Here is a 21302-nt window from a genome sequence, read left to right as displayed (position 1 = left end):
ACCTCTAATATCCAAACATGAATTAAACACTTGATGTTATACCGACCTCACTAAAACTGCAGGCTGAAGCGAACTGTAATATTACTTATATTCAATATAAATGTGAGTTTTCATAGACTATGGTTTCGATGTTTATTTATATAAATTATCTTCCAATACAATGAAAGCCGTTCAATATATACTTTTGTAGAAATGACAGAACCTTTTATACATCAGCTCAAGACACTGAAAAAGGCAGAAATATACAAAAGATACATTAATATATATATATATATATATATATATACACACATATCTCCTGCTGACTGAATATTACTGTTCATAGTGTCATATTATTCTGAGAAAGGCACAATATTATTGACTTATTAGAATATATACACTCTAAAAAATATTCTGTGATTTACAATTTACATCCTCAGCATCGGGGAGCTCTGCAGAGAGGGTCTTTCGTACTTTTGTTGGTTAATAATTCTCAAGCATTTGCCGAGTACCTGACAAAAAAAACAAAAACAAAGCACAATGAAATATATTTAAACATTTACACAAATAAAGTGCGTATTCTCTAACAATGCTTCCTTACAGTTGGTGCAGTTCCCATTTGCACAATGCTCATTTAGCAGCTGGTCTGATAATTCTGTGCAAACAGCACTGGCCACATTTTCTTACATTAGTCTGACATGTACTAGATAAATAAAATCTAACATCTGAGTGGTTATATGAGTGTAGATTTCTGCTATCCGACCCATGTAATTAAATTGTATCTGTTACTGGGTACACATTGGAGGCAGACATTTTCTATGCTAAACCAATATTCATGAGAATACAGAATGATACACCAGGAACCAGCGACCTCACCCTGAAGACAACCAATCACTATGCTAGGAACCAGCGACCTCACCCTGAGAAGACAACCAATCACTATGCTAGGAACCAGCGACCTCACCCTGAGAAGACAACCAATCACTATGCTAGGAACCAGCGACCTCACCCTGAGAAGACAACCAATCACTACGCTGGGAACCAGCGACCTCACCCTGAGAAGACAACCAATCACTACGCTGGGAACCAGCGACCTCACCCTGAGAAGACAACCAATCACTACGCTGGGAACCAGCGACCTCACCCTGAGAAGACAACCAATCACTACGCTGGGAACCAGCGACCTCACCCTGAGAAGACAACCAATCACTACGCTGGGAACCAGCGACCTCACCCTGAGAAGACAACCAATCACTACGCTGGGAACCAGCGACCTCACCCTGAGAAGACAACAAATCACTACGCTGGGAACCAGCGACCTCACCCTGAGAAGACAACAAATCACTACGCTGGGAACCAGCGACCTCACCCTGAGAAGACAACAAATCACTACGCTGGGAACCAGCGACCTCACCCTGAGAAGACAACCAATCACTACGCTAGGAACCAGCGACCTCACCCTGAGAAGACAACCAATCACTATGCTAGGAACCAGCGACCTCACCCTGAGAAGACAACCAATCACTACGCTGGGAACCAGCGACCTCACCCTGAAGACAACCAATCACTACGCTGGGAACCAGCGACCTCACCCTGAGAAGACAACCAATCACTATGCTAGGAACCAGCGACCTCACCCTGAGAAGACAACCAATCACTATGCTAGGAACCAGCGACCTCACCCTGAGAAGACAACCAATCACTACGCTGGGAACCAGCGACCTCACCCTGAGAAGACAACCAATCACTATGCTAGGAACCAGTGACCTCACCCTGAGAAGACAACCAATCACTATGCTAGGAACCAGCGACCTCACCCTGAGAAGACAACAAATCACTACGCTGGGAACCAGCGACCTCACCCTGAGAAGACAACAAATCACTACGCTGGGAACCAGCGACCTCACCCTGAGAAGACAACCAATCACTACGCTAGGAACCAGCGACCTCACCCTGAGAAGACAACCAATCACTACGCTGGGAACCAGCGACCTCACCCTGAGAAGACAACCAATCACTATGCTAGGAACCAGCGACCTCACCCTGAGAAGACAACCAATCACTACGCTGGGAACCAGCGACCTCACCCTGAAGACAACCAATCACTACGCTGGGAACCAGCGACCTCACCCTGAGAAGACAACCAATCACTATGCTAGGAACCAGCGACCTCACCCTGAGAAGACAACCAATCACTATGCTAGGAACCAGCGACCTCACCCTGAGAAGACAACCAATCACTACGCTGGGAACCAGCGACCTCACCCTGAAGACAACCAATCACTACGCTGGGAACCAGCGACCTCACCCTGAGAAGACAACCAATCACTATGCTAGGAACCAGTGACCTCACCCTGAGAAGACAACCAATCACTATGCTAGGAACCAGCGACCTCACCCTGAGAAGACAACCAATCACTACGCTGGGAACCAGCGACCTCACCCTGAAGACAACCAATCACTACGCTGGGAACCAGCGACCTCACCCTGAAGACAACCAATCACTACGCTGGGAACCAGCGACCTCACCCTGAGAAGACAACCAATCACTACGCTAGGAACCAGCGACCTCACCCTGAGAAGACAACCAATCACTATGCTAGGAACCAGCGACCTCACCCTGAGAAGACAACAAATCACTACGCTGGGAACCAGCGACCTCACCCTGAGAAGACAACCAATCACTACGCTAGGAACCAGCGACCTCACCCTGAGAAGACAACCAATCACTATGCTAGGAACCAGCGACCTCACCCTGAGAAGACAACCAATCACTACGCTGGGAACCAGCGTCCTCACCCTGAGAAGACAACCAATCACTATGCTAGGAACCAGCGACCTCACCCTGAGAAGACAACCAATCACTACGCTAGGAACCAGCGACATGACATCAAATTATAAGCTATTTTGTCTTGACTATTATTTCAGTCCCCAAAATGGCTGCCTCCAAAGTGGGCACGTGATGGGATCTCTTTAAATAGATGTAGGTTACTCACATGTCTGGTGTCTTGAGGTAAAATCACTCCGTCATCCAGAGTCTTGCGACGAGTAAAACGCTGAACTCTCCTCCTTCAGTCTAAGAAACAGAGTTACCAGAATATATATATATATATATATATTTGTGCTCTATTGCTGTACACAGTTCATTACTAAAACATACAGAAAATGCACTTGTTCAGGCAACCTAATGCGGGAATTATTATTTTACCATATAGTGAGTGTCGGCAAAAAATAAATCTACATCTAGAGGTGGATGACCAGTGATTCTCCATCTGCTGTGAGATTTGTTCGCATTTGGGCCTTGAATTGTCTATGGTACGATTGATTTAGATTTGCAGTTTTAATTTGTAGCTCAACCTTGGAGTTCACAAGTTTTCAATTAAAAGATCAACTATAAAGTGCTGCCTAAAAGGTTTATGTTTTATAGTATTTTTACTGTTAAAAACATTACATAAAAATGGAAATTAAGCTTACAACCAGTCTGACTATGGTGAACTTGCTCGATTTAATCTAATATTCAGAAAAGTATTGTAGATTTTCTGACCCAACTTCAGAGTTGATTCAACAAACCGGTCTGAAAACCACTATTAAAACACATTCAACTAACTCTACAAGTGACAGATTCCAGTCCGATGCCTGATCCAGACAGACACATCTTTCATTTATCAATATAATCGGCTCGCCTCTCAGGATAAGGTAACCACTTAAAGCTCTATGATGTATGATGTGTAATTCAAAGAGTTATACAGACAGATCTAATATTTATTTTCTTTTGAGCTTCTATTGAAACCTCTAGTTATTATCCCAAAATAAGTAATGTCTCGGATACAAGCGATTTCCTGACTCCTTGATTTGTAGGCCTTAAGTTTAGGAGAAAAACGTCAACTTTCACATTCCATGAACAAGTCAATGACTTGTGGTTTATCCAGTGATGTCCACAGGCCGTGTGGGGACTCTCAGACACGGCAGATACAGTTGCTTTGCCATCTATGTTACATACTATATTATTTATGTCCCTTAGCCGGACAGGAAAATCTGCAAACACAGTAATTTTCATACCTGTCTACATGAGTCCTGAATTCTGCCTCATCTCCCCAATCTTCTTTCATCTGATCGCTCCAGGACATACTGTCCGCGGCCACAAGACCCGTTCTCGCATTCGGCCAAAGGAACAAGAAGTTTGGCTCGAACGATCGCCCGCAGCACCTGAAAAGTAGCACATAAACCATAACGCAAAATGAACGCTTACATACCTCAAAAACCCATTGTGACATATGTTCATTAATATTACGTTTAGGTGGGTTTGGTCACAATATTGTTCAATTGCTTGAATGAGAAATAGAGAATAGTGAAAGTAAATGAATGCGAGAAAGAATAATAAAAATAAGTGAATAGTTAGATAAGGGGATCAAAAAGGGGTAATAAAGAAGTAGTACAGGCTGTTGTAATGGTTGCATACTGTGTGAATTAGTGGCGCTATATAAATAAATGGGGATGATGATGATGATAGTAACAAAAAGCGATTTATAAATAAGTCGCCAATATTCAAGAGGAGGAATTCTGGTCTTTACCCCTAGAATCAGCGACATCACAAAGGCACCTTCATGACGTGTCTTACAAAGTGCCTCATCAATGTCGCTGGTACCTGAAAACATTGTCCTCCCAGCTGTACAATACCATCAGGATGCGTACCATGGCAAAGCTCTCTCCTCCGTGGCAGCCGCCAACGACCAAAGTGATCTTGGGCACCGAGGCGCAAGCTACAGCAGCGATCATCGACGCCTGAGCCTTCAATCTGTTTGTTATCTGTTCTGCCTGAAAAACAATGCAGCGGAATTAGCTTATTGTTCTAGAACGGAGATTCCGAATTTGTGGTACAAACATCTCCCAAAGTATCTGACGGTACTCGGGATGAAAGTTTAGTGAACAAATAAGTAAAATATGTACAAATAAAATCAGAATAGGTAAAGTTCTCCATGTACACCAAGACTCTGCAACATATGAGTGAACCTGACTTGGGAATAGTCAACCAAACACCTGGGTGTGTTCCCATCCTGGGTACAGCCAGGACAAATCTCAGTGACAGTCGGACTGGTAATTAACTTCTACACCAAGTCACTTTTTTTTGCTTTATTTTTAAACATCTATTTTATTGAATTTTTTTGCAGTCCAAAAACAATGTGGCCGATGAGAGGGAACAGAGAGCTAAGGAGAGCGTGTCATATAGTCCGTCAAACGTGCAACATCATCACTGGTAATCCCATTGTGCTTAGATCCAGTAATCCGTGCAAAGCATTTCTGTTACCTAGGAGACTGCAAACCCAATAGTTCAGAAATATAATATTTTAGTCTTCTGTGTACTTTCATTACTCTCCATTATTTCAGAGTGATGGATGAGGGGGGAGATTAAACATTAAAAATGTCTTGGGTTATAAATCAGTATTTGTTTTTCAGTGTTTCCTTTTAAGTAAGGTCCAAAAGCAGGCGCAAACTATTTTCTTTGCCTTTGGTAAAAAGCACCTTTACCTTGGAGAGGATTGGAGGAAGGGATTCCTGAGAAGTCGTGTTCTGTAGAAAACAACAGAGGTATACTGCGCTGGTTACAGATCTGTACAAAATGGCTTCCCTTCAGTGAGGCGTCATGGGTCAATACTCCGTTACTTGCCAAAATTCCAACCAAGTTACTAAGAGGGAAAATATAAAACCTTACTGATATCTGTTCTGCAGCGCACATACTAATAATATCAATCCTGCCAAACTGACCAATCACTGTAAGGTGTGGATTCACCAAACTCAATCAAAATCCAACTGGCTAGGATTTGACCAGGCATGGTGGGAAATATGTTGGAATGTTAACTGCGTAGGCATACATTCCAGACAGGACCGGGCTTATATCATTAGAGCCTGTACCAAACAAACTTTGGCGCCCTCAAATCCACCTCCCCTTAAATTACACTCCAATCCGGCAAACGACCCTGTACGATTAATTTCTTCCTCATTCTAATCATGTATTCAGATTCAATTTTATTTAAGTCCCAAAGCAGTCTAGATAATGAACAAAAGTGTATGAGGAGCATAATTTTTAGAAATGAAAAATAATTAATGAGATATAGATAAGAAAAAAAAATGGAAAGAGATAACAAAATAAATACAATAAATAATGAAATATGTTAATTAAATTACATTTAGGTGGTGTGGTCACAGTATTGTTCAATTGCTTGAATGAGAAATAGAGAATAGTGAAAGAACATGAATGTGAGAAAGAATAAAGAAAATAAATGAATAGTTAGATAAGGGGGATCAAAAAGGGGTAATAAAGAAGTAGTACAGGCTGTTGTAATGGTTGTATACTGTGCAAGTGCTGTTGCAAACAAGTTTCACCACCGATTAGTGGCTTCCTCAGTGGGTTCTATCAGTAAGAATTTATTAATTCTTTGGGAAAACGATCAAGTTTATGTTACATCACTATTTCATGGAGAGATTGTGATTGGTCCTCCTGCTCATAACCTGTCTGCCACTAGCTACAGTAGGTTAATTAAACTGATTCTGTATTACAGAACCTGCAGAGTGTTGGGTAATACTGCTGCAAATAGCAGCCCCAGGGGCTCGGGCTAGAAGTAAGAGCCATCTTAGTGGGGAAAAAAAAAAATATCGAGGTGGTAATGCAACTATAATAACATGTAAGACCATGGAAGTCAACCTGTAGTTTATTACAACAAATTAAAAATGATTTCAAATATTTTTTTAAAAAAAATCACATTTTAAAATGTCCCTGTGTTTGTGTACTACACCTGGGATGTCAGCCATGGAGGGAACATAGAAACCCAGAAGCACTGTGTTATAATGAGTAAAATATTTGGGACTTACCCTTCAATTAAGGAAAAGCCAGTAACCAGCGTTGTTCCGTAGTCAGCTTTGAATTCCAGGAACTTACTGCCATCTACCAGACGGCTGAGAATCTGCGGAGAACTTTAATCAATACATAACCGAGATTCTATAAATCCACACAAAGGTCACTAGTAAGTATACAACATTATCATCCATTACTAAATGTTATGCTTACAGAGTAATCGTTTCCAGTTCATAAGTAATTACAAATTACAGATCTATAAATTAAATATAAATCCCCCTAAATATGCATGCATCAGTGTATATACAGATATCATTATAAAACATATATCTTACTTAGCCCCAGTTGTATATTGAAATCCACACACACATTCACTAAGTGAAATGTACAGACACAGGACATCACAGCACAGTATAGAGTGGCACAGAGCATCACAAACCAGTATTTACTAACAGCAGAGAGCGGGGCAGGGCAGCACGCGGCAACGGCAGAGAGCAGGGCAGGGCAGCACGCGGCAACGGCAGAGAGCAGGGCAGGGCAGCACGCGGCAACGGCAGAGAGCAGGGCAGGGCAGCACGCGGCAACGGCAGAGAGCAGGGCAGGGCAGCACGCGGCAACGGCCAGATTGTAATGGGAAAAAACGCTTAGTGAGTGATATGATCCAGTCACACAGTGATTTAGGGGTCAGAGGATTGAGTATAGAAACAGAATAAATGTTAGAGGGGAAGATGTAGGTGTAGGAAGGTGTAAAGTAGCTGGAAATAAAGGGAACGGAGACGTCTGTGGGTATAGGGAAGCTTGGAGACATCGACTCACCAACTTCACATCCAGAGTACAGCTATAATCACGCGGTGCCAGACCCTCTAACTCCCGCGTATCATAATCCGGATCTTCAAATTCTGCGCCGTCTTCAGGCTGAGAGTCAAAGTTTAAGGTGGAAATAATCAGTCGGGCGCAGCTGTACGCATCCGATTCCGTGGGCGCAAAGTGATCGACGCATCCGCTAACTCTAGACAGAAACGGGGGACACAATGAACAAGGTATAATAACTGTGAGCATATCAGTGTTTGTTTATACAGGCGACACAAAACCTGTTCAGACAGCGCCACCTTGTGACTATCCCTTTCTACAGCAGTTTTACGTACTATGACATTGCCAATGGCTAGTCGGTAGAAATAGCAGCAACTTATTACCAAAAAGAAAACTTTGTAAAATATTTAGTTTGATCTAATAAAAGAAATCACTTATCTAGATATATGTTTAAAATAGAAGAAATCTGGGGGTAAATGTATCAAGCTGAGAGTTTTCCGGCGGGTTTGAAAAGTGGAGATGTTGCCTATAGCAACCAATCAGATTCTAGCTGTCATTTTGTAGGATGTACTAAATAAATGATAGCTAAAATCTGATTGGTTTTTCAAACCCACCCAAATACTCTCAGCTTGATACATTTACCCCCTGATGTGTATATTGATATAACATTCCCCCAAGTGTGCCTAAAATTGTAAGATACCTTCAGTTTAACGAGTTTCTGAATATTATTTATAAAGACCATACTAGCAGCTCTTTATGAGGTAGTAAGACCTATAGGTTGACAAATGGGGCAGATCTTGTAATTTGGTAATCATCATTGACCAACCACAGACCTGGGAGCAGGAAGTACCCCCAGAACATTTGACTATCCCTGTCTGGTCAGCTTGCTCACAGTTCCTCAAATTCATCATAAGGGATGAGATGAGCCCCGTTTCATTGTAAGCTCCAGGCAGTGATATGTTTAGGCCCACCACCACTACCTCTATAAGGACAACTACGCGAGTACTGCAGAGTACAAGACTCTCTTACTTGGAGTGCAGCCTGGCTCCCCCGAGATCCTCCGCCGAGACGTCCTCTCCCGTGGCAGCTTTAACCAGCGGAGGTCCGGCCAAGAAGATAGTCCCGATCCTGTCTACCATGATCGTCTCTTCTGCCATGGTTGGAATGTAAGCCCCCCCGGCTGTACACGAGCCGCACACCACGGCCACCTGCTCCGCAGACAACATATTATAGAACGTCAGAGAATACCGGTCCTGTATAACCCGTAAGAACAACGCATAGCCAGAGGTCGTGCGCCAGTCACATGACTGTCTTGATGGTTACAGTTATTAGCGCATAGAGGATTGTTGTCTAAGCTAACGGCATGTGTGCTTTATGCCTGTGTATGGGGAACTTAGCTCATATATCTTATAGTGAATTTATTTACACAATTACATCTCTGGTTGTCGAAGGGCGCGGGAGGAGGGGCTAAGATCTACAACCTTTTTGTTTATTTATCCTTTACAATCCATTTCTACGTCAACCATAGGCATCCAATATTGTCTATACTAGTAACCTTCACCTTCTGGAACAACAATTCATGTCAGACTGACAGCTAGAGAAGAACCAGCTGATTAAAGGATTACTAAATATAAAATCTGTATATATCAGACTATTTCTAAATCTGGCTACCCACAAAGCAGGACCTGTCGCTCAGCCTGATTCGGTGGCCAAGCTGGTCAGATCCAGCGGTGGGATCACACAGCGATCCGTTAGCGATGTTACCACACACTCGGGGTGATAACGGATATCAGAAAAGAAGATTGATACTGAGGCTGCAAAGTCAGGTCTGAAAAATCACCATGTGGCTGATCACCGAACAATACTCTCCACACAGCAAGTCTACAGACAATGTACAATAACCATTCCGGTCAGGATATTTAAACTTATACATATATATTTCATAGGGTTCATTACCTACGTTTATACCTGCGTTCATTACTGTAGAATGGAAAGAAAGTCTATCTCTTATATTGGCATTATAGGTATTACATTTAGTAATAATAATCATTAACTTGCGCGCTTGTAATATAAACCTCGATTCAGAATAAAGCTGGCATCATAGGGAAAGTAGCAGACAGATAAATATGAATAAATGTGCAAGACGGTGTTTCTTCTAAATGTTGTCTTAACAATTGTTATGTTAGTCTGGAGTCTATGAAGTTCTATGCTTGCGTGTAACACATATGCAGACACAGGTTTTCAGAGGCCTATAGACTGCTATTTAATGATACTGAGCCACCGTAGATATTAGGACTGTCCAAATAAACTATTAATTTCATTATACTTTTATATCACGTTCTGATTAATAAAAGGATCGGTCTGAACACTTACAACATGGACTGCCGGGGGTAAATGTATCAAGCTGATAGTTTTCTGGTGGGCTTGAAAAACCAATCAGATTCTAGTTATCATTTATTTAGTACATTCTACAATATGAAAGCTAGAACCTGATTGGTTGTTATAGGCAACGTCTCCACATTTACCCCCTGGAGTTTCTTCCACCTCAGAAGTATCAATTCCACGATTCCATTCAAGATTTAGTTAAAGGGACACGAACATAGTAAGATCCTTTTGATCAGGATATTTTTATAAGTGTCTATAATACTGGCAGAGCTCAGTATTGAGTATCAGTGCCATTACTGGTCTTCTCTCCTGTGTATCGTCTTAACCTCCTCCCTGATCTCTGTCAATCTTATCGCGGTGTAATAACTCCTCTGACAATAAAACAGCCAGAAGGCGTGGCCTAGTGGCAGGGATGTGACATCGCAATGGGCGGAGCATGCCACCATGGGGGTATGGCTCGATCCCTAAATTTAACAGATACAGCTTATCCAGGCTGCTCCTAGCCTGCACATAAGGATAATACAACACTACATCTAGCATATATATTATACTATAAAATTTAATGAGACTTGTCCCTACTTTATTCCTGTCCTATAGACTGCTTGTACCTGAGGTATTTTCATCGCTGACATTACGGCTTCGTTGTAAAACGTCCTTCCGCCATGTTCCCTGTCAGGAAACAGCTCAGCCTATAAATACAAGACATAAGATAGATGTAGGCACCTCACACCCTCAGTATTGTACATGAGCGATATAGGGCTGGATGTGGTACCTGAAGAGGAAGGAAGGCTCCTCCGCTGTCCACCAGGTACACCGTGGGCAGCCGGTTCTGAATAGCGATCTCTTGAGCCCTCAGCTGCTTCTTCACGGTGATGGGATACGCCGTTCCCCCTTTTACCGTGGCATCGTTGGCTATAACCATGCACCAAACACCCCCGATCCTCCCGATGACTGCAAGAGATACACAGCAGGTATTACAGGATTCTGGGTCTGCTTCCACCACGGTCATTTCATGTGGTGTCGAAGTAATATTTAACGAATTTTGTGTTTGTGCTTTTAAGAGAACGGAAAAACACATATTACATAACAAGAGACATGTTTTTGGTAATTTGCCATCATTTCACAATATCTGGATAAGGCCAAAGAAATATTGGCTCCACATAAGGTCAAGATGACCCTTCCAAAAGGCCCTCCAAGAACTTGTCACTTTAATGGTAGAGACTTAGGGCTAGATTTACTAAGCTGCGGGTTTGAAAAAGTGGGGATGTTGCCTATAGCAACCAATCAGATTCTAGCTGTCATTTATTTAGTACCTTCTACAAAATGACAGCTAGAATCTGATTGGTTGCCATAGGCAACATCCCCACTTTCTCAAACCCGCAGCTTAGTAAATCTAGCCCTTAGAGTGCCAGCAGCGATGTAAGCGGGGAAGGTGTGTTTTAAAATAAGGAGTAACATTATAAAAGAATGACTTAATCAAATATAGATTGTCAATTGGCATTTGAGACCCTGGGCGTATGTCTGCTTCGTCCAGTATTGCTGTATCTATGCATAATATCTTTTTAATAAACTATAGAAATATTATATTTTGGAAACCTGCTCATCTCATTTATTATTTAAAGAGAAGAAAAGAGAAAATCTTATACAGTGGAAATATGGTTCTGTCAGAGACAATAACAAGCGGGCACACTTCCCCTTTCAGTAGGCCTCTACAGTACATAAGTGCAGGGTCTGCACCCATTGCGGTGCCTACAAAACCTCTCTCAGAGCTCCTCTGGTCATAGGGCATTCTTTTATAATTTCCCCATAAAGAATGTGTATATTGAGTCACATACCGGCCAGACACCCAGCAGAGGGGACATCGCCGTACGGTAGTCCGAGACCGGCAAACGGAGATAGTTCTAGAAAGACTTCATCATCCAGAAGCATTTTCAGTCTCTCTCGTACCAGGAGCTTTTTGTTCCTCTGTGTATGCCGTAGGACCGCATTCTCACCCCCTCCCAACTTCACCTTGTCCAGTAAGTCCATGTACCTGGAATAAGATGATCATCATGGAGAATTACTTTATAATATTTACACAGACGCTGCCAATTTTTAGATGAGCAAAAAGTGATAGATAAACATTATTCAAGTAAGATGCTGTATGAGTTTATTATTTAAATGGTTCATTTCCTAGTGAAGGGGTTTGTCTACATTATAGCAAATAGGGTGGACACCCAACCCATGGAAACCACCCGGTTATCTGAAGCCTTGAGTCTGCTCACGCCGCTGGAGGGCTCTATCCGTCCATAGCTCTGCAATACTGAGCTTCTTAGAGCTATGGATACATTGTAAACCTCATGTTTTCCTGCAGTGCCCAACACCTGGCTTCAAGTAACAGAGACATGGCCAGAATCACCTCAAGGAACTGGTTCACATGAAGCTGGGCCACAGTGGGTGAGGGTCAGTTAGGGGCTTGGAACAGAATGCGAGCAACAGCAGCGGGGCGGGGTGGGGGGGGGGACAGAGGGCGAGCAACAGCAGTGGGGCGAGGGACAGAGGGCGAGCAACAGCAGCGGGGCGGGGTGGGGGAGGGGACAGAGAGCGAGCGACAGCAGTGGGGCGAGGGACAGAGGGCGAGCGACAGCAGTGGGGCGAGGGACAGAGGGCGAGCGACAGCAGTGGGGCGAGGGACAGAGGGCGAGCGACAGCAGTGGGGCGGGGGACAGAGGGCGAGCGACAGCAGTGGGGCGGGGGACAGAGGGCAAGCAACAGCAGTGGGGCGGGGGACAGAGGGCAAGCAACAGCAGTGGGGCGGGGGACAGAGAGCGAGCAACAGCAGTGGGGCGAGGGACAGAGGGCGAGCGACAGCAGTGGGGCGGGGGACAGAGGGCGAGCGACAGCAGTGGGGCGAGGGACAGAGGGCGAGCAACAGCAGTGGGGCGGGGGACAGAGAGCGAGCGACAGAAGTGGGGCGGGGGACAGAGGGCAAGCAACAGCAGTGGGGCGGGGGACAGAGAGCGAGCGACAGCAGTGGGGCGAGGGACAGAGGGCGAGCGACAGCAGTGGGGCGGGGGACAGAGAGCGAGCGACAGAAGTGGGGCGGGGGACAGAGGGCAAGCGACAGCAGTGGGGCGGGGGACAGAGGGCAAGCAACAGCAGTGGGGCTGGGGACAGAGGGCAAGCAACAGCAGTGGGGCGGGGGACAGAGGGCAAGCAACAGCAGTGGGGCGGGGGACAGAGGGCGAGCGACAGCAGTGGGGCGAGGGACAGAGGGCGAGCAACAGCAGTGGGGCGGGGGACAGAGAGCGAGCGACAGAAGTGGGGCGGGGGACAGAGGGCGAGAGTCACAACAGCAGTGGGGGAGGGCAGAGGGCGAGCAACAGCAGTGGGGCGGGGGACAGAGGGCGAGCAACAGCAGTGGGGCGGGGGACAGAGGGTGAGCGACAGCAGTGGGGCGGGGGACAGAGAGCGAGAGTCACAACAGCAGTGGGGGAGGGCAGAGGGCGAGAGCCACAACAGCAGTGGGGGAGGGCAGAGGGCGAGAGCCACAACAGCAGTGGGGGAGGGCAGAGGGCGAGAGCCACAACAGCAGTGGGGGAGGGCAGAGGGCGAGAGCCACAACAGCAGTGGGGGAGGGCAGAGGGCGAGAGCCACAACAGCAGTGGGGGAGGGCAGAGGGCGAGAGCCACAACAGCAGTGGGGGAGGGCAGAGGGCGAGAGCCACAACAGCAGTGGGGGAGGGCAGAGGGCGAGAGCCACAACAGCAGTGGGGGAGGGCAGAGGGCGAGAGCCACAACAGCAGTGGGGGAGGGCAGAGGGCGAGAGCCACAACAGCAAGGGGGGTTTGAAAACAAGAGGAACATTGAAGAGTTACGGAGAATGCTGACGCTATATAATTGCCAATAAAGGACAGAAGACATTGTCACCAAGGACTATTTTTACATTTGTAATAAACACATTAAACAAGTTTGTATCTATTTGTAATTTCTTAATACAACATTGCAACACATCACACAAGCCCAGAAATGACAATATATCAGAATAAGTCGCCTTTCATACAGTTTTCCTTTAGTTCTTCAAATAAAATAACTAATAACTGCAATAGTGACGACTCACTTCCGGTTGTCACAATTTCCAAATATTAAGGCAACTCAGCTGAAGGATTTTACTTAATGTTAACGGGGCTGCGGAGCCAATTTTAATTTTAAGGAGGTGAGAAGATCTGTCACTCTGTAACTTCTTTAATAATTTCATTCATTTGACATAAAAGATCATAAACCTGTTTAACGCGCACGTTTTATTGTACGATGCTGCATTAATTCAGAGTCACAGACACGAAAACTCCTGGGGCAAAGTGCAATTTATTGAGATATTAGGAGGGGGTGACTGTACACGGCAACATTCAGACCAGACACACATGGGAAAAAAATTTAAATAAAATACTTGCGTAAATCTGCTATTTATCTTACTCTACATGATGTTTTGGATTTGCAGCATATATAATACATTAAATTAATGGCTTTGCGTACTATGATTAAGAGAGAGAAGTCAAAAGAACGACACGCATTGCATAATTGGGGATGCTTCAAACAGGTCAGGACACTTCCTAATTGGGTGGGTGTAGTTAATTACTATTATTATTATAAAAGAAAAACTCATGGCTTACTTTATGTTTCATGCCTCAGTGACACAACAAGTTCAGGCATGTAGCTTCTGCCGCTCTGGTCATGAAACGCGTTGCTTATGTTTAATATACTCAGGCAAGATAAAGTTTAAGGATTTGTTTATCTATATAACCCCACTCATCCTCATCATCATGTATTTATATAGCGCCACTAATTCCGCAGCGCTGTACAGAGAACTCACTCACATCAGTCCCTGCCCCATTGGAGCTTACAGTCTAAATTCCCTAATACAGACACACACACACACTCACACAGACAGACAGAGAGGAAGACAGACAGGGAGAGACAAGGGTCAATTTTGATAGCAGTCAATTAACCTACCAGTATGTTTTTGGACTCAAGTCTCTTGTTGCACCAACTACGAGACCGGACCGAGAAGGTGTCCCAAAGGGTTGCTAATCATACCATGTTGGTTAACACATTACGAATATGTGACTGCAATCGATGTATCTCGCATACTGGTCAACGTTAATGCAGTATTCCACTATGGACACTTGATCGGTTGTCTGTAGTGTATAGTGCTTGGGATAAACAGCCTGCAGGATTCTGGTTGTCAGATATGCAATACATTCTACTAGAAAACTCCTCTTATGGGGATCCCAGTTCAATGGCACACTGATATTTGGGGTCCCAAAACAATTACACACTGCCACCTAGTGGTGGCAGCTACAATCAGCACAGCGACACAATGCTTAGCACTGCAGTCCTGTGGCGGTATTTGCATGTAGTTTGTATGTCGTTGGTTTCTTCCCATATAAACAGTTTATGCTCTATCATAGACATTCGTCCCTCAGCAAAGCTATAGACTACAGACTGTGGGATGCCGAATTCCCTTCTTAATCTAAAACTCCTGCTAGAACCAGCAATTTAAAAAGTGTGGAAAAGGTGTTTTCTTTTATTTATTTATTTACGTCTACTCTTTCTGTATCTCTCTGTCACTGCCGCTCTCTGTAAAAGCCGCGGCCTTCTCAAAAAAGCAGTTACCACGACAAAGCCGTTTTATAAAATTTTCTGGGTTAAATGAATTTTGCGCCCTCCACATCTGAAAAAAAATCTGCCAACTTAGTACATGTGAACTGGGAAGCAGGAGTTGTCTGACTGAGTACCCATTTTCACTTGCACCCACTGGTCGCACATTGGGTGAATGGATAATCCTTTTTTTTATTTCTGGCATTTCTAATTCCCTAAAACAAATCAAGTTTGCACACTGTGGTGGCATAGCGGTTAGCATCGCTGCCTCATAGCAGTGGGGTCGTGACTTTGATTTCGACCAGTGCCCTGTGTGGAGTTTTTATGTTCTTCCGTGATCTGCATTGGGATGATCCGGTCTCCCCCCCCACAGTCAAAAAACATACTGATAGGTTAATTGACTTCTGAAGAAAAAAGCAGCTGTCTGTGTGTGGTAGGAAAATTAGACTGTAAGCTCTAATAGTACAGGGACTCCTGGGCGCAGCTTAAATTGTAAATAAACAAATCACTGCATAGTGTCCTGCAATGGCGACTGTAGCTGCAATTTTTTTTTTGGGTGAAATATACGCTCACTTTTGCTTGCAACCCATATTGACTAAAAGTGAGCTTTACTTTTTACCGTATAAACGGTAAAAAGGCGCAGCGGCGATATTCGGGCAGCACGGTGGCTCAGTGGTTAGCACTTCTGCCTTACAGCACTGGGGTCATGAGTTCAATTCCCGACCATGGCCTTATCTGTGTGGAGTTTGTATGTTCTCCCCGTGTTTGCGTGGGTTTCCTCTGGGTGCTCCGGTTTCAGCCCACACTCCTAAAACATACTGGTAGGTTAATTGGCTGCTAACAAATTGACCCTAGTCTGTCTGTCTGTCTGTGTGTGTGTGTGTGTGTGTGTGTGTGTGTGTGTGTGTGTGTGTGTGTGTGTGTGTGTGTGTGTGTGTGTTAAGGAATTTAGAATGTAAGCCCCAATGGGGCAGGGACTGATGTGAGTGAGTTCTCTGTACAGCGCTGGGGAACTAGTGACGCTATATAAATAAATGGTGATGATGATGATTCCTCAGCTAATTGAATCTGCCCCATAATGTGAATGATACATTTTCTCTGTGCAGCGCTGTGTAATATACATATAATTGATAATAAATTACTATATCCTCCTACCTACTTGGCTGTTAGTACTATGTCTTGTTTTATGACTGTGTTTGTTCCCAATTGCAAAGAGCTGCTGGGCAGACCAGGGTTATACAAATAAATGTTAATAACAAGAGTTTTGCAAACTTCCATCAAAACAAAAGTGATTGACAGAAACTCACCTGTCCCTGCACCTGTCACTGTTCCTGCTGTTGGCCTCATACACATGTCTATAGATGGGCAGGATGTCCCTTCTGATGGCAGGGAAGGACTGGCTGCCCCTCCTGTGCCCTGCTGCCTGGGTGCTGAGCTGGGCACAGTGTGAGCTGCAGAGGGGAAGCTGGCACCTCACCAGGACCTGCAGGAGGGGTCTGTGTAACCCCAGGGCTGCCATGATCCTGCCCTACAGAGGCAATGGCTGCAAGACTGTGCAAAGTCTCCCACTCAAGGGCAGACACTCAGTAACCTGTTCACAGCAGCACATTCTCCTCGGCTGCTGATTCAGGCTGACAGATTCGACACAGGAAGAAGGAATTCCCTGTTGTTGTAATACTGGCTGCTGCCACTAGATGGCCGCACTGAGCAACAAATGTGTCAGAATTTAGCTATCAATTAAGCAGGCATAGGGTAAACTGTCAGTAAATTTACTGACAGTCAGAAAATACAAGTCTATTTTTAACTAATCAGTAAGAGAAAAAACAGGGGTCAGAAGAAATCAGTCCCCCTCCTCCTGCAATGTGCATAATCCAAACAATTGTCCTGGTTGCGGATGGGTGATATTGTAAACCTCCACTTCACTAAATGCAATCAAATTGGATCCCTGAGCAATTAATTCACACATGCGGATAATGCGCATCTCTGAACAGATTTTCCTGTATGTATCGTCATTTCTAAGATTCTAAGGGGCACATTTATCAATATTCACATAAAGTGAAAAGTAGTTTTCAATCCTTATCGCAATGATAAGGATTGAACTACTTCTCACATTTATGTACAGCCCTGCACAGAAACAGCGGTTCCGAAAAACTGCTGTTTCAGTGATAAAAAAATCATACTTACCCCCTCTTCGGAAGCGCTGTCTTCGGGTCTTCTCTTCACTCTTCAATTGCGCATGTCCAGTTCCAAGAACTGGACATGCGCACACAGATCCCCTCTCTGTCTCTGCAACGATAGTTGCAGAGAGAGAGCGCTGAGTGACAGGGAGGGATCATGTGATCCCTCCACACATGCGCTGTCCAGCTCTGCTCTTCGGAGCAGAGCTGACAGCATTAGATTTCTTCAATTAGGATCAGCTGGCGTACATTAACATGACAAGTTCCCGAAAAATATATTTTTTCGGAACTTGTTAAATGCCGGCCCCGAGCAGTCACCATTCTGTTGTATGGTGACTGCTAGCAAAAACGAAGTGCAGAGAAAATTACTGGTTTTCGAGATTGAACAGTCCGATGGACCTTTCATAAATATCAATTTGAGACTTCCATTACCTAATTACACGGTAAGTGCACGATAGTGCAATACCGTCAATTGTTAAATATGCCCCTAAAGAAGATTCCAATATGTATCGCTATTACTTTAAAGGCGACACACATAAATGCCTATTATCCTTTCTCATGCATAAAATACTGGGTGCGGGCTTGAAAAATAAGGTCCACACTCCAGGACGCAGTGGCGCAAAAACATAAATCTTCAAATGACTAAAGCGTTGCTAAAAGTAGCAAACAAGCCCTTGCTGACGTAGCCTAAAGAACGTCGTAGCCACCCTTTATTACAAACGCGTCTATCCTCCCAGATGGATGTAAATGTGCACAGAGCTCACAAACTTATATAAGATTCTATCTCTTTGTGATCACCTATCGGGGTATAAAATTATTTATTCTAACACAGAGGCCCTTCCCTTACAGTTGCACTCCACAACCCTTGACCTTCTGAATTCACTGCTCCAGAGTAGTTACAGGGGAGAAGCAGACAAGCAGAATACACTACTTTACTCTACTTTTTTGTACAAGGCAGGGTTTCGTTGCCCCCTGTCACCCGTAATCTTGGCCTTGCTAAGGAACTTCTGGCATTTAAATTCCGCAAAAACCCAAATATCTCAGGTATTGCAGCTGGTTGCTAAGAGCACAAACTCGCTCGCTATGTGGATGACACAGTCAAGAAGGACGTGTAATCTTTGCGCAAACCATATATTTCCTGGTTGGGCAGAGTAATAATGAATGTCTTACCTCTATTGCTTAATCTCTTTCAAACTGTCTATATCCGGGGATACGCCGTTTATATATCTCAAAGATAGGCAGCACGGTGGCTCAGTGGTTAACACTTCTGCCTCACAGCACTGGGGTCATGTGTTCAATTCCTGACCATGGCCTTATCTGTGAGGAGTTTGTATGTTCTCCCTGTGTTTGCGTGGGTTTCCTCCAGGTGCTCCGGTTTCCTCCCACACTTCAACAACATACTAGTAGGTCAATTGGCTGCTATCAAAATTGACCCTAGTGTCTGTATGTTAGGGAATTTCGACTGTAAGCTCCAATGGGGCAGGGACTGATGTGAGTAAGGTCTCTGTACAGCGCTGCGGAATTAGTGGCACTATATAAATAAATAGTGATGATGATGATGATCAAATCGCAAGTTCCCTGCCAACCTTCCCTATTATCATCATCATCACCATTTATTTATATAGCGCCACTGATTCCGCAGCGCTGTACAGAGAACTCACTCACATCAGTCCCTGCCCCATTGGAGCTTACAGTCTAAATTCCCTAACATACAGGCACAGACTAGGGTCAATTTTGATAGCAGCCAATTAACCTACTAGTATGTTGTTGGAGTGTGGGAGGAAACCGGAGCACCCGGAGGAAACCCACGCAAACACGGGGAGAACATACAAACTCCACACAGATAAGGCCATGGACGGGAATTCAACTCATGACCCCAGCGCTGTGAGGCAGAAGTGCTAACCACTGAGCCACCGTGCGATTTTTGTTTGTGCTGGTCATCCTTTTTGGGCTCGATTTCTACTTTCTATTCCCTATTGCTGGAATCTATGTCCTTCCCGTTTACGTGCCATCAATCCCTCTTTCGCATACTTCGGCTGGAGAAATTGCAGGGCGCCGTGCATCCTATCGCACCTATGGTGGAGCTGTCCTAAACTAAAAAGCTTCTGGAGAGAGATTCACCATCTGATAACTATATATTAATGCTAGGAACTGCATGTCACAATTATTACAGAAAATGAAACCTATATGACTGTATAAAAAGTGAACTCCTGCCTCATTCTTCTTCCACTTCTCCATCCGTCTTCCCTTATGTTACTAAAAATCGAGAGAGGAGATGCAAAATAAGAAAAAAAAAGATTGATGTCAGAAGAGAAAATCTTCTAACTGCAAATGGAAGATGCATGAAAAACTGTCTGAAAGTACTGCGGGCAACAAAGCAATTAATCCCAGTGCCAGCAAGAATCTGCTGTTCACACCGGCACAGTGTAATCTGTAGTTCAGAGCAAAACATTCACCAAGTTCAGTAGTTGTACTCTGCGGATTACACTGCCATTTGTAGGAACAGATGTCTGCTGTATTATCAAGCCAAGAATTTAGTGTTATTTATTTTACTTATTGTTTTCCTACCATGCAGAGAATGTTCCAGCACATTTCGCCTTTTCCAATTCAGCTCACGGTCTAGTTTTTGGTGTTTGTGGCCGGTGAGAGACAAAGCGACTTGCCTAAGGTCACACTAAAACCGACGCTGACATTTGACAAACCTCAGTTTTCATGTCGTTGTCCTTAATCGCTCAGCTCCTCCTTGTCCTAGGGACTTTTTTTAACATAGCCAGATTTTTAATAGAAACTTTTTTTTTATATATATATATATATATATATATATATATATAGAGGCATCTTTATCTTGCCCTCATTATGTCAGCCTTGTAGGAACCCTGGTAATGGGGACAGTTTAGGTAGGTGACAGGATCTGTGTCCTACTTCATTCCCAAACTTCAAAACTTTGTGCTAGTTACGCGCTATCTGTATCACTTCCCTTTAGGAAGGTTCAAAGAAATTCAGAATATATCTCACATTAAAGAGCAGAATACCTAGCTCAATGTATTCAGTCGCAGCAGGAAGTCTGGGGATTAATCAGGGTGAGTGCTGTGAATTTTAGAGGGAGCTTCTTCTGTCAGACTCACAGCGGGTGGTTGGGATATTGCTACAGTACATGAAAGCAGTCTTGTCAGATCTTATCTTCATTACTCGCCCTGCTACATTCCAGCAGAGTCAATTGCACTGATTTGGTATTCACAACCCCCCCTTCCTATAACACACATTACCCACCTCCCCACCACAAAACTCAGCCTCTATGTATATAGCTGTCTCCAAGCGCAAGGACATAAATAGCTGTTTTATGTTTTAGTTAACATAACAGATTAAAATAAATAAATAAATAGAGACACAACTATGTCCTGTACAGCGGAATGTTGGACGTGTGAGGTAACTGGGGGGGGGGGGTTGGGCAAGATGCAGATTTAG

At 44.2% G+C, this 21302-nt stretch overlaps 1 pseudogene; it reads right to left on the bottom strand.

Moving 5' to 3' along the window:
* Positions 1 to 301: 301 nt before the first annotated feature.
* Positions 302 to 17274, bottom strand: LOC142098928 (methylcrotonoyl-CoA carboxylase beta chain, mitochondrial-like; annotated as a pseudogene).
* Positions 17275 to 21302: the final 4028 nt, after the last annotated feature.

Source organism: Mixophyes fleayi, chromosome 8 (genome assembly GCF_038048845.1).
Source record: "Mixophyes fleayi isolate aMixFle1 chromosome 8, aMixFle1.hap1, whole genome shotgun sequence".
NCBI lineage: Eukaryota > Metazoa > Chordata > Amphibia > Anura > Limnodynastidae > Mixophyes > Mixophyes fleayi.
The sequence above is the reverse complement of the archived record's forward strand: the minus strand, read 5'-3'. Positions and strand labels throughout refer to the sequence as shown.